This window comes from Manduca sexta, chromosome 11, assembly GCF_014839805.1.
Source record: "Manduca sexta isolate Smith_Timp_Sample1 chromosome 11, JHU_Msex_v1.0, whole genome shotgun sequence".
NCBI classification, from domain to species: Eukaryota; Metazoa; Arthropoda; class Insecta; order Lepidoptera; family Sphingidae; genus Manduca; species Manduca sexta.
This window is the reverse complement of record NC_051125.1, coordinates 9,978,895-9,990,446: the sequence shown is the minus strand read 5'-3', so window position 1 is coordinate 9,990,446 and position 11,552 is coordinate 9,978,895. Positions and strand designations below refer to the sequence as shown.

Genomic DNA, 11,552 nt, shown 5'->3' with positions numbered 1-11,552 from the left:
TGTTACAGGGTCAGTATTATTTGCTTTAATATTTACCTCAGTCTTGGAAATGTTCTGCATAACTAGTTGTCTTTCAAAAATAAATCTTCTGACTTTAGTTTCAAAGATCGTTCATCTACTTTAGAATTCACTTTTAAAAGACACATTGGTTCAATTGCTATCTTAATGTACAAAAGCACAGAATAAACAATATTAATAGACCAATCTATTTATTCAATTACTTGAAATACCAACCATAAAATGAATTTCTGAATCCCATTACTCAATATCCAGGACGTTTGGCTAACAAGACTATTAGAACAATTTAAATCAAAGCGCATTCATTTGTAAGATTTGCTCACCGCTCGAGCTTCGTATTCGAGTGTTTACGAATCCGCAGTCAAGAAATTCCCTCTTAAAACGTATTTGTTTAAGAAACTTCTGCATGCTCCGTTACTCCTTATAAACAATTTATCATACTCGCTTTACTTAATACGTCTTTATGCAGGGAAATTGTAAAGTAAACAGAATTACTTTTCAATGCAGCTACGTCAGTTTGCTGAAGCGATTTTTCTTCGTTGGAAAGCTATTTTTCAGATATGCTGCGTACATGCTATTATATCCGAACGTTCTGTACACTTTTAAATTTCGCTACTTTTCCGTTAAATCGCCTTTTATGCATATTCGTATTAGATTTTATTCTTTCAGAGACAACCAACATTGTATATTTTGTATAGTCAACATTTACTGACGTAGCTGTAATTTGATCGATTCGATTATTATTCGAAATAAGCGGAAATAATTTGATTCGAAACTACAACATCTCGATTTATAAACGACAGTAAGCCAACTTAACATATTCTACATTTCTAACACATTTACCAATTTTTCCCACTTCAAACTTGAACCCTTTATTGACGAAAATAAACGTCCATGACACGTTCGACTATCGTCACGTCCTATATTTATTTTGGTACAAATTCGCCGAGAAAGGTAAAAAAGGTAAGGAACCGTCGTTACTCTAAATTCTCGCACATATCTTGAGCGTCCCATAAAACATTTACCTTCTAGATGCTTGTAAAAGCATTTTATCTTTCGTGAATAAATGATGAGGAATATTAAAGGCGTTTTGTGGTTGCAGTCATTATCTTCAGTGGCGTTTGCTTATGTTTCGCTATTACATTTAGTTCTGACTATATTAATCTATAATTATATTAAACAGATTTATATTAGATATTTAAATCGGCTTTGAAATTTATCGATCCATAGTTTTGACCCTCTTGTAGAATACGCGTCATGCCACGGAATCAAGCGTCTCTCAACGCAAAAGAAGAAATTATTCAAAGTATACTGCAACCCAGATGAACGTTAATAAAAAATAAATACGCTGAGAAACCATTGCATTTGCAAATAGTATGAAAACTTGCGAACATAATTCATTTTACGAGGGCGTGGTGACGCCAGCCACGAATGAGGCTGGGCATATTAACCTAAATTTTGTACTAGCATTTGCTCACAGCTTTGGCCGTATTTACATCAAATGGGATGGTGAAATAGAATTTCGGCGCAAAACTACCTTTCAGTGTAAAATATGCTGTTACTAAACACGTCAGGAGCGAAATTGAAATGAACAAGTTATGTTAAAATCTGAGAGAGCAAGCAAAAATAATATTTAATTATACGTGAAAATACCATCCAAGGTTTTCTCTAACGTATAGTTTATACGAAAAGATTTTTTTACACGAGAAAATACAATAGAAAACTCACTCTTATTTTCAAAAGGCTATCATAAACTATTGTTTTCATTAACTTCGTTTGAGAAATCAGCATTGAGTAAACAGAAATAGAAGCGAGAATCCCAAGAACTGCTATTCGTAACACAGTATTTTTCTAACAGAGTCGATATTCAATTAGGAATTCTAATCTGCGGGACAAAAGTACCATCCCTATATTACAGAACTTCGCGGGTGAAATATCCCATTCCAAATTCCAATACGAAACTCGTAATCTGGCTTAGCAAACATTTTTCCAAACCCTGATTGCTTACTAAAAAAATATCGTGTCGAATATTTTCGACGGCCATGATTTCGCGGGATATTCCTCGAGACATTCGTGAATTGATGTTTGTATCATTAATCAAACGTTAACTGTCAATTTTGGATACTAGATCAGAAATTTATTACGTAAATGTTTATTTTGCAGTAAATTTATCGTGACTATGCATTGCCAAAACAGCTATGGCGTATATCAGTTATTAAGTACGGGATATTTAAAATGATTTTGATGGTTATAGTAAACAGATTTTGGAGTCTATAATGTTCTATTATCAATTGTCGTTTTCGCTTCTCATTAATTAAAAAATCTAATGTAGATATATCTAAAAATGTACTATTAAACCCAAATCATAATGTCATTATAAAATTCATGTTGTCCGACTCCGTGACTTGGCTATCTTCCTGGTCACAGTCAAGTTCGTATTGCTAAGCTCTTGAGATTCTTATAAATGGCACTCAAAACAATTGCTCAATCTTATCTATTCTACCAAAATTGCGAATACCAAAACTCCATTCATAGCCCTGCAACATGTTGAAAATTAAAATAATAAACAAGCATCTGGGTAATAACTTGGAGAAGGGTATGAGGGTCTGCAGAGCGGCATGAGAGGCTAATCTCCAGTAGAAACAAGTGGCCTCTCTCGAGTCGAGTTGACTTGACAATCTGGGTTAATTAGCCTTGCAAATTCACGTAAATCATTTTTGAAAATGTTTGTGTTTTGTCAATTGTTTTTATCATAGGTATGATGGATTCTTGGATTAGCGAGAGGCATTGTGGTATCCTTATATTTTGTACCCGATTTTAGCACAGCAAAGTCCTGGCGTTCGTCGAAACTACGGGCCTCGGTAAATGTTATGTTTGGATTATACTGTAAATCAAATTTCCGAGCTAGGAAGAAAAAATCAAGTATCTCAAACCTGTCAAAGCAATGAAAGAACTCCATTCAATAGTATCTGCTGATTTAATTTAAACATACATACAAGTACGTAGAATTATGAACACGCACTCTTATAAACCGCTTCTGAATTTTATTTCCAAAATTATAATTCGCTTAATGAGAACTTTGTCAGCAACCTCTGTAAATGTGTCTTTCATGTCGGTTTACTCGTAATTATTTCTTAGAATATATTATTCGCGTATCTGATAAATGCTTCACAGGGTTTTAATTATGACTTTACTCGCTGAAATTCTCAGACCCATTTTAAGTGGATTCATCTTTTAAGTCAGACGACATTAACATTGCAACTAACCAATAAATTTAATCTTTGTAGATTTCAAACTTTATGATTCTAAATTACGATATTTTCGTTTCTAAAATGAATGGGATGAAACGGACATGGTGAAAAGTATGTGCCTTGGTCGTACTTTTGGCTTCCCACTGAGGGACAAAGGCGTGATATATGTGTGTTTTTAAATAATAATAATCATATCAGCCCTGGATTATATACTGTCCCACTGCTGGGTACGGGCCTCCAGTACTACCGAGAGGGTGTAGGCCTCAGTCCACCACGCTGGCTAGTGCGAGTTGGTAGACTTATGGAGAACATCTCAGGTATGCAGGTTTCCTCACGATGTTTTGCTTCACTATTAGAGCAAACGATACATAATTCAAAAATAATATTTTTGAAAACTCAGAGGTGCATGTCATCAGGATTTTAACCTACAGACAGTCGTCTCGGCAGTCCGTTCCACTCCCAACTAAGCTATCGCCGCCGTTAGATGATAGATTATAATTGATTGAGTGACTTCAGTTGATGCATGATATTTGTAATTTGTCAGTTATGGCACACCCAATGCATTGACCTAAATTTTCAAACTATTTAGTTTATCCAAATGCACTATTTGTGTTTGTCATTAATCTTTCACAGTGCAATCGATGTTATATTGTTAGCGTATGAAATTAGATTCAAATAATATATCATGTTGATGTTGACTTCATTGTTTAATGTTTGTTATTATTTGTAGGTATTGTTCCAGGCCTATAAGATTACAATGGTGTTATTAAACTATAGAGAAGTCCTAGGATCACTAGATTAGGTATAAAGAATTATTCAAAGGTAACACTTGACTTCGTCAAAGTGATAATAAAAATAATCTCCGAAGTGACTCGTTATCGCAAAATATTTCTACATAATATAAGTCAACCTGAATAGTGCGAGGTTTATACTAAAATCTCTACTGCTGGGGATTTAGAAACGTCACTGGATCGGGTGACGAGAATTTGAGGGATTAGAACCTAGGTATTTGGCCCGTTGGGATTTTAAAAATTTTAAAAATACGTCTGAATAGTCGATAAATTATTAGGAATTTTACAAACTTTAAGGTTATTTATTAATTTACTAACTTGTGGTTAATTTCGGATCAGAGATAACTTAAGACAGGCCGGTAAGGATCCACAGAGTGATTGTTTGCTATTATTTACTTATTCCCGTTATTAAATCATTACCAAAATACGTAACCGTGAACATATAGATAGGAAAAAATATGAGTTAACCATATAATAGGTTAACGCTCCAATTAGTGCATTACGAAACAGTAAACTGCGTTCCGTTCATCTGCATCATCACCATATGGCATAAACACATCCGCGACCTTCCGAGAATATTTCAAAACAATAGTTTCAAACATAATCATACGGCGCAACTGCTAGCCCGTAATATCGCGTGCAGAGTTCGTTCGTACTATCGCATTGTATACTTTATCTTCAGTTGGACCACGCGTGCTGGCATGTGAAGCTAGAACTTGATGGTTAAAAACATGACCGTCTGAACCCGTGGGTTCGCCAACTCGTTTCTTTACGGCAGCATCAAACTTTGGAATAGTTTGCCTGGGTGCGTGTTCCTTCCTTTCTATAATACTGGGTTCTTCCGCCGTAGTGTGTAAAAGCATCTTAGGCCGGGATGCTTGTGTCGATTGACATGAGATAGCTATCTGTTGCTATTTCATACCTTATCTGAACGGCATCGCGTTTACCATAAGGTTCAGAGTAGTCACTGTCCTTCCAGAATAAAAAAATCCTTCTACCGCCAAGCAGCAGTGCAAGCACGGTTTTTGATTTGAAGGATAATGTAGCCTGTTTAATTATTTCATATAATGAGACTTATGATATTATGTATAAGGATGGTTTCTGTACTTCAATGCCAAGCTGGGCTCCGTAATCTAAAATTCTGGATGTTTTGCTTCTGTTTATGGGGAATTCTGGCGATTACCCCCAGGTGAATTTTAGTCTAATATTTCACTTGTATTCTAATAAGTAGTATATAATTTTAGACGTTAAAACTAACCTTATTATTTGCAAGTTTTTTCTCTGCCCGCGTGAAATATAACTAAATTCATACACACTCACAAAGAGGATTACTAAACTTCTACAGAAAGCATTATTTTAAGTTTAATTATAATACTTATTAAGTAGTCCGTAAGTAGTTAATAACTATTTCCCACAGTTTTACATAACCACCACCGGTATCTCACCACGCAGAACCCTGTGTGCTGAGATACGGGTATTTAATCTGTTTCGATATTTGGAGATTTGTTATTGCTTTTTGTATCTTAACAGCCTATTTACGTTGTATGCATTAATTGTAATTTTTCATACCAATAAATTCTTATTATCATCTAGTTTTATTTGTTTCAATATTTTTATAATCCAATGTCTGGTATAAATTCTCTTTAATTTGCTGAAAGCGCCGAACTTGGAAAATACAAGGAAAGAATTTCTAGAGATTTTGCGTTCCATAATTACTTCTGTAATTAGAATGGGAATAGTTTTTGTTGAACTTCCGGTCCGAGTATGGCCTCGCTTTGGATATTTCTTTTTCAAAGTATTCTTGAAATAATACAAAAATGAACTCCTTTATACTTATTATTAAAATTGTCGTATCATCGGTATCGTGGCAACATTTATGGCGGTTTTTATTGAAAGGTTTTGATTTTGTTTCTTGAGACGGATAATAAAAATATATATGTATTTTGCCGCAAGAATGAAATCATCATTTGAAGTAAAATGTCATCTAGCATCAGATTTTTTTATACTATCCGGCAATAGCCATTGATTTACATTAATATTGACTCAATTTGTCCAAAATTTTATGATTTTATCTATCATAAACTGAGAGCATAGAAACAAATATAAATTTAATATTTAATCATCATCAAAATTATTCAATTACAGATATTAATAATAAATTACCATCAAAATCATAAAATTACACTTCTTAAGACAATTCCATACCAAATGAAATATATGTTGTATTTAATATGACTAGTTTTGCACCTGGTGACAACTCATTTCGATTGGTTTATATTTCTCGTAACTCAGTACCGCAGGCGTCTCCAACCGAAGTCGTGAATTCGATTTTACTGCCACTATCGAGAGAACTATAAAGAAAACGCTTTTCGAGCGAGGGTGGCCATGATTATTGATTTGTAATGCGGAATTTATTTAGTCATTTTCATTTTTTTTTTATATGTGCTTGACAAAGTGACCACTCTGCACCTGATAGTAAGTGGAGTGTGAGTGAATGTCGACTGACGAGCGATGATTACCCCTCGGCTGTTGACATCATTATGCCGGCCTGTTGGAAACGGATACACACACGCTAATCCCTCAAGGCTGATTTTTGGACTAGTCTGTGTGAAATTGAATAGCAACTTAATTTTTAATAACTAAACTGTTTTTGGAATAATAGTCCGATAGAGAACATTCCTAGAATCAAAAAGCCTACTATTCCACGATATAATATATATTGTAAAAGTGTGCTTAGTTGTTTCTGAGTTTCAGAAGATTCAAATGTCTATTTATAATATTGGTAAGATAAAACTTGTTGGATAAGGCTTTTTACATTATATTGATCAATAGGGATTTGCCCTATATCCCACGACCACATGCTGATATAAACTAAATTAGTGCCTCGGGAGAGAAAGCACTATATTCATTTTACTTTAATTACAACCCATTAAATGTCTCTTAACGCGATTAAAGCAACCAGATGGTGCAAAGAGATCTCTCTGAATATTTTTAGTGTTCAGTATTACATACAAAACACACGTTTAGTTTTTTCAAGTTATATTATGCATTATCCTACTTACGGAGAATATTTTACTTAATTTTTATGACTCCGACTTTCAAGCGTTTTAATGATCTATGTATCGATAGCCTAGTTGGTTATGGAACGGACTGCCGAGAAGAATCGCAAGGGCAACACATCTCTGACTTTTCTTAAGTTATGTGTGTATTCTTTGTGAATTATCGCTTGCTTTAACGGTGAAGGAAAACATCGTGAAGAAACCTGCATACTTGAGAAGTTCTCCATAAGATTTTTGAGGATGTGTGAAGTCTACCCATCCGCACTAGGCCAGCGTGGTGCATTAAGGCCTAATCCCTCTCAGTAGTAGAAGAGGCCCGAGCCTAGCAGTGGGATTATATATAATACAGGGCTGATATGTTTATTTTTATTTAAAAACACACATATACCATGCCTTTATCCCTCAGTGGGAAGGCAAAAGTACAACCAAGGCACATACTTCACAATGTTCGTTCCATCCCATTCATTTTAGAAACGAAAATATCTCTACTATTTCGAACTCAGCTACACCCTCGCGCACTTAGGTTGACCGCAGAGTCAGTTTAATAATAGCTACTTTATCTACCCTTTCGACTTATTGCACTTGATGGTTATATACTACTTTTTACGATCATGAACTATAATTCAAATAAGAAGACGTACGGAACTAGAAATGATAACTGAGTAGCTGTGGCGAAAGATGAAATTTTCTGAAAGAGAACCCGACACAATAGGTACTCTTTATCATCATCATCATCATGATCATCATCATCATCATTTCACCCGGGAAGCGTCGAGTGCTGGACATAGGCGTCCCCCATTGAACGCCATAGGGAGCGGTTCTGGGTCACCCTCATCCATCGAACTCCAACCTTCATATAGGTACTGATATCCATGAATGCGGTCTGAGAATCGTTCTAATGATAAGATTATAAGTAAAGTCTACATAAAGGGAAGCCGACAGGAATGTAGTTATATGGACCATTCGCCACTGGTATGTATACAGAATGTCCTGCATACGCCCTCCACTGTACCTCCTGCAGACCTGTAGAACTAATTTAATGACACCGAATATTGCAGCTCTTTAAGTTATGTTTAAGCTTTCTCATAATAATATTATTGAGAACTGAAATATATAAAAAAATAATAATAAAATTTAAAAATATGCGTGATAGGTCATGTTTGAGGTATATTGAGTATAAATGAGCTGGCTAGACTTACGGAAAACTAAGGTGAAATGGGAGGTTACTGTTTCATTTCGGTAATCCATTTTCTATATTTATATCCTTTCTTGAGGAATTCGATAATCAATTACTATCTTTATATCTTGTGGAGAAGTGCAGTACTTATATAATTCTTCTAGTATTTCGTATGTATGGGCAGAGAAAAGCCGACACCAAAGGTGACTTTACGAGAGACAGTAATACAAATTAATTGTACAAAACAATCAATATTTTCAAAATAAATATAATGGTCGTTCGGTGGCGGTAATTTAAACTTCGAATTTAATATATTTGTAACACATAATAAAATTTATTTTCTGCACTGCGCCTCTATAAATTTTAATCATACTTACCAAATCTCACTCCTTTGTGCGCACAATGTGCTTCATTATAGAACATTTTTTTGTCTTCAGGTATTAATATATAGGTTCTCGCCATTATCATTAAACAGAAAGCAATTATTATGTTTGATATTTAGTATGTCTCTTCTCAATTTGACCATAAACAAAAGAGTATATATGTGTGTCAAACGTATGGTAGTGTGTGTAATGAGTTTTTTTATTTAATGTACTTCTAATGCGTATGAGATAAAAAAATATTATTTTTTTTGTACTCCTTCTCTATGTAACCTTGACTACGCTAAAATTTCATACCCAACCTATTTCTTATGTATATGATGATATGAGATAAAAATATTAGCTTTCTGCACTTCTACTATAAAATATTGACTACACCGTATTTTAAACCCACACACGTATATTTGTAAAAATGTACAAAGTTTATGCGTCACATATGAATATATAGTAATCATAGATAACTAACGTTTGACAAGGTCCCTTAACTTTGCCTGTTGATCCACAGTTAGAACCTATTTATAATAGATCTGATCCTTTCAGTGGCATGCGGGCCTTTATTAACGCCGTACGGAATCCTCAAGGGATCATGCATTGATATTGACTTGGGAAACTTGTGATAATTAAGGCGTTAGTTAATTTTCAGTTAGAGTTATTATTATACGTCTTTGGGTGTTCTACTGGAGGGTAACTTTACATTATGAACTTTGCTTCTATTCCCATTATTACTTGTTATAAAAGTTATTAATGAAATGTGTACCTAATACCTATATTCTATAATATCTATATTCGTTTGAGATTCCGGTTATCTCACGAACCACACCACAGGATTTAGGGAGAAGCACATTTCGTGGAACTTACACGTGACCCAGGATAATACAATTTCAGACTATAATTAAAATCTTACCCAAATTTTTCCGCAATATGATATTCGAGTATTCAAATTCAGACGATAATCAAAATTTTACCCAAATTCTTCCCCAATATGATATTCGAGTATTCAAATTCAGACAATACTTAATTAAAATCTTAGTCAAAATTTTCCCCAATCTGAAATTTGAGTATTTAATTTCAGACAATAATTAAAATCTTACCCAAATTCTTTCCCAATCTGAGATTGGAGTATTCAATTTCAGACAATAATTAAAATCTTACCCAAATTTTTCGCCAATCTGAGATTCGAATATTCAAATTCAGACAATAATTAAAGTCTTACCCAAATTCTTCCCCAATGTGAGATTCGATTATTTAATTTCAGACAATACTTAATTAAAATCTTACTCAAATTTTTCCCCAATCTTACTCAAATAATAAAAACTTATCCAAATTCTTTGCCAATCATAGATTTGAATAGAGAACTCATGTCTACAGCCCAAGTACGCCGCCAGTAGGCAAAATATGAAATCATAAGTTATCTAACCAGAAGAATCAGCAATTTGAACTTTACGTACATTGTATTGAGGAGGTCTTGTTAAATTTGTCATTGGCCGAAAAGGAACTACGGACAAATCATATTATATAGGTCACTTTCTACGCCGAAAATGGTTTGATATTTTTTTTACCCTTTTACTGTAAGTGGTTGGTGTAACTTCTTCAATATTATTAAATCAATGGTTTACATATGAATGGAAATGAAGCATTACCTTGATGACTTTATTAACAAAGTATTACGGTTTTTATAAACCAAAATAAAAAGGTAAATTTATTATTATACCTACAGATTTTTTCAAACCATTTTAAGGGTGGGATTTAGTACTCTAACAATATAGAGCTTATATTTTCATCCAATTTTTATATAAGATATAATTCTAAGTACCGATAAATGTTTAATTTAGGGAAATGTAAATTATACGCAAACACGTTATAACCAAAATTAAACTGTTCATTTAAAACGCCGCCCACACTTACCTATATAACGTATAAAGATATTATAATACTTGCATAATTAGACTGATTCATTATCCCACCTAAATTCAATCAGATTATAATTTTATTGATCTAATTCGTATTCAATGCAATAATCAACCCCAAAAGTGGCACCGTCCCGCTTTATCCCTATCCCACAGGAATTTCATACTTATTTTATAAATTCGGAAGTAACTCTGTCTGTTTCACTATCACGGCTTAACTACTGAAACGATTTCGATGAAATTTGCTATGGAGATAATTTGAGACCCTGGAAGGGATATGGATTATTTTTTATCCCAGGAAAATATATAACAGGACACTTACACAGGAAAAAAGGTTCACGCAGGCAAAGCCGCCAGCAAAAGCTATTGTGAATAATTACATGAAGATCTTTTAAAATAAGGAGACCCCTAAATCTATTTCCAAACCCATGCTATAAAAAGAAATTGAGATTACTAACAACAAACTCCCAAACAATTATGTTTGTCCTAATTAGACAAACAATTGCATCACGACATTGTATTATTTGCTTATAGATCACAATTATCAAACATAAAGGTTTTGTTTTTCTATTGGCCATTATTATTTTACATACAAATAATGGCTGTCGGTGACTGCGTCCGTCGTAGCGGTTAGTTCCGAAACGGCATCCGCGCAGTGAACACCTACCGTCTCCGAGTTTCGAGTATGTGAAATATTTCGTGCAAGTTCGTTTGTGAATGTGTTTTGTGACTTTTATGTGATATTTCGTGTGAGTATTTTTCTAGTTTATTAATATTTATTAAATGTTTTTTGAAAATATGGGGAAATTTTGTTTTCGGTGTAAAAGCTCTTCAGAGTTTCATGAAATATTGAAATAAAACTATTTTGCGGTTTTTATATTATAAGTTTCTCTTATGTTTCCAAGACTTCGCAGCTTTTGTAACGACGAAAAATAGTTCCGCAAAATAGTTTTTTTTTCAATGTCTAAT

The 11,552-nt window shown here is 33.8% G+C and overlaps 1 protein-coding gene across 1 annotated transcript in view; it reads left to right on the top strand.

The window, feature by feature from the left end:
* Positions 1-11,175: 11,175 nt before the first annotated feature.
* LOC115449865 (connectin) overlaps positions 11,176-11,552 on the top strand; it is a 31,986-nt gene continuing 31,609 nt past the window's right edge. Inside the window, exon 1 of the mRNA XM_030177763.2 lies at positions 11,176-11,332. The gene's annotated coding sequence lies outside the window, so the exon portion shown is untranslated. The remainder of the gene's footprint in view (positions 11,333-11,552) is intronic.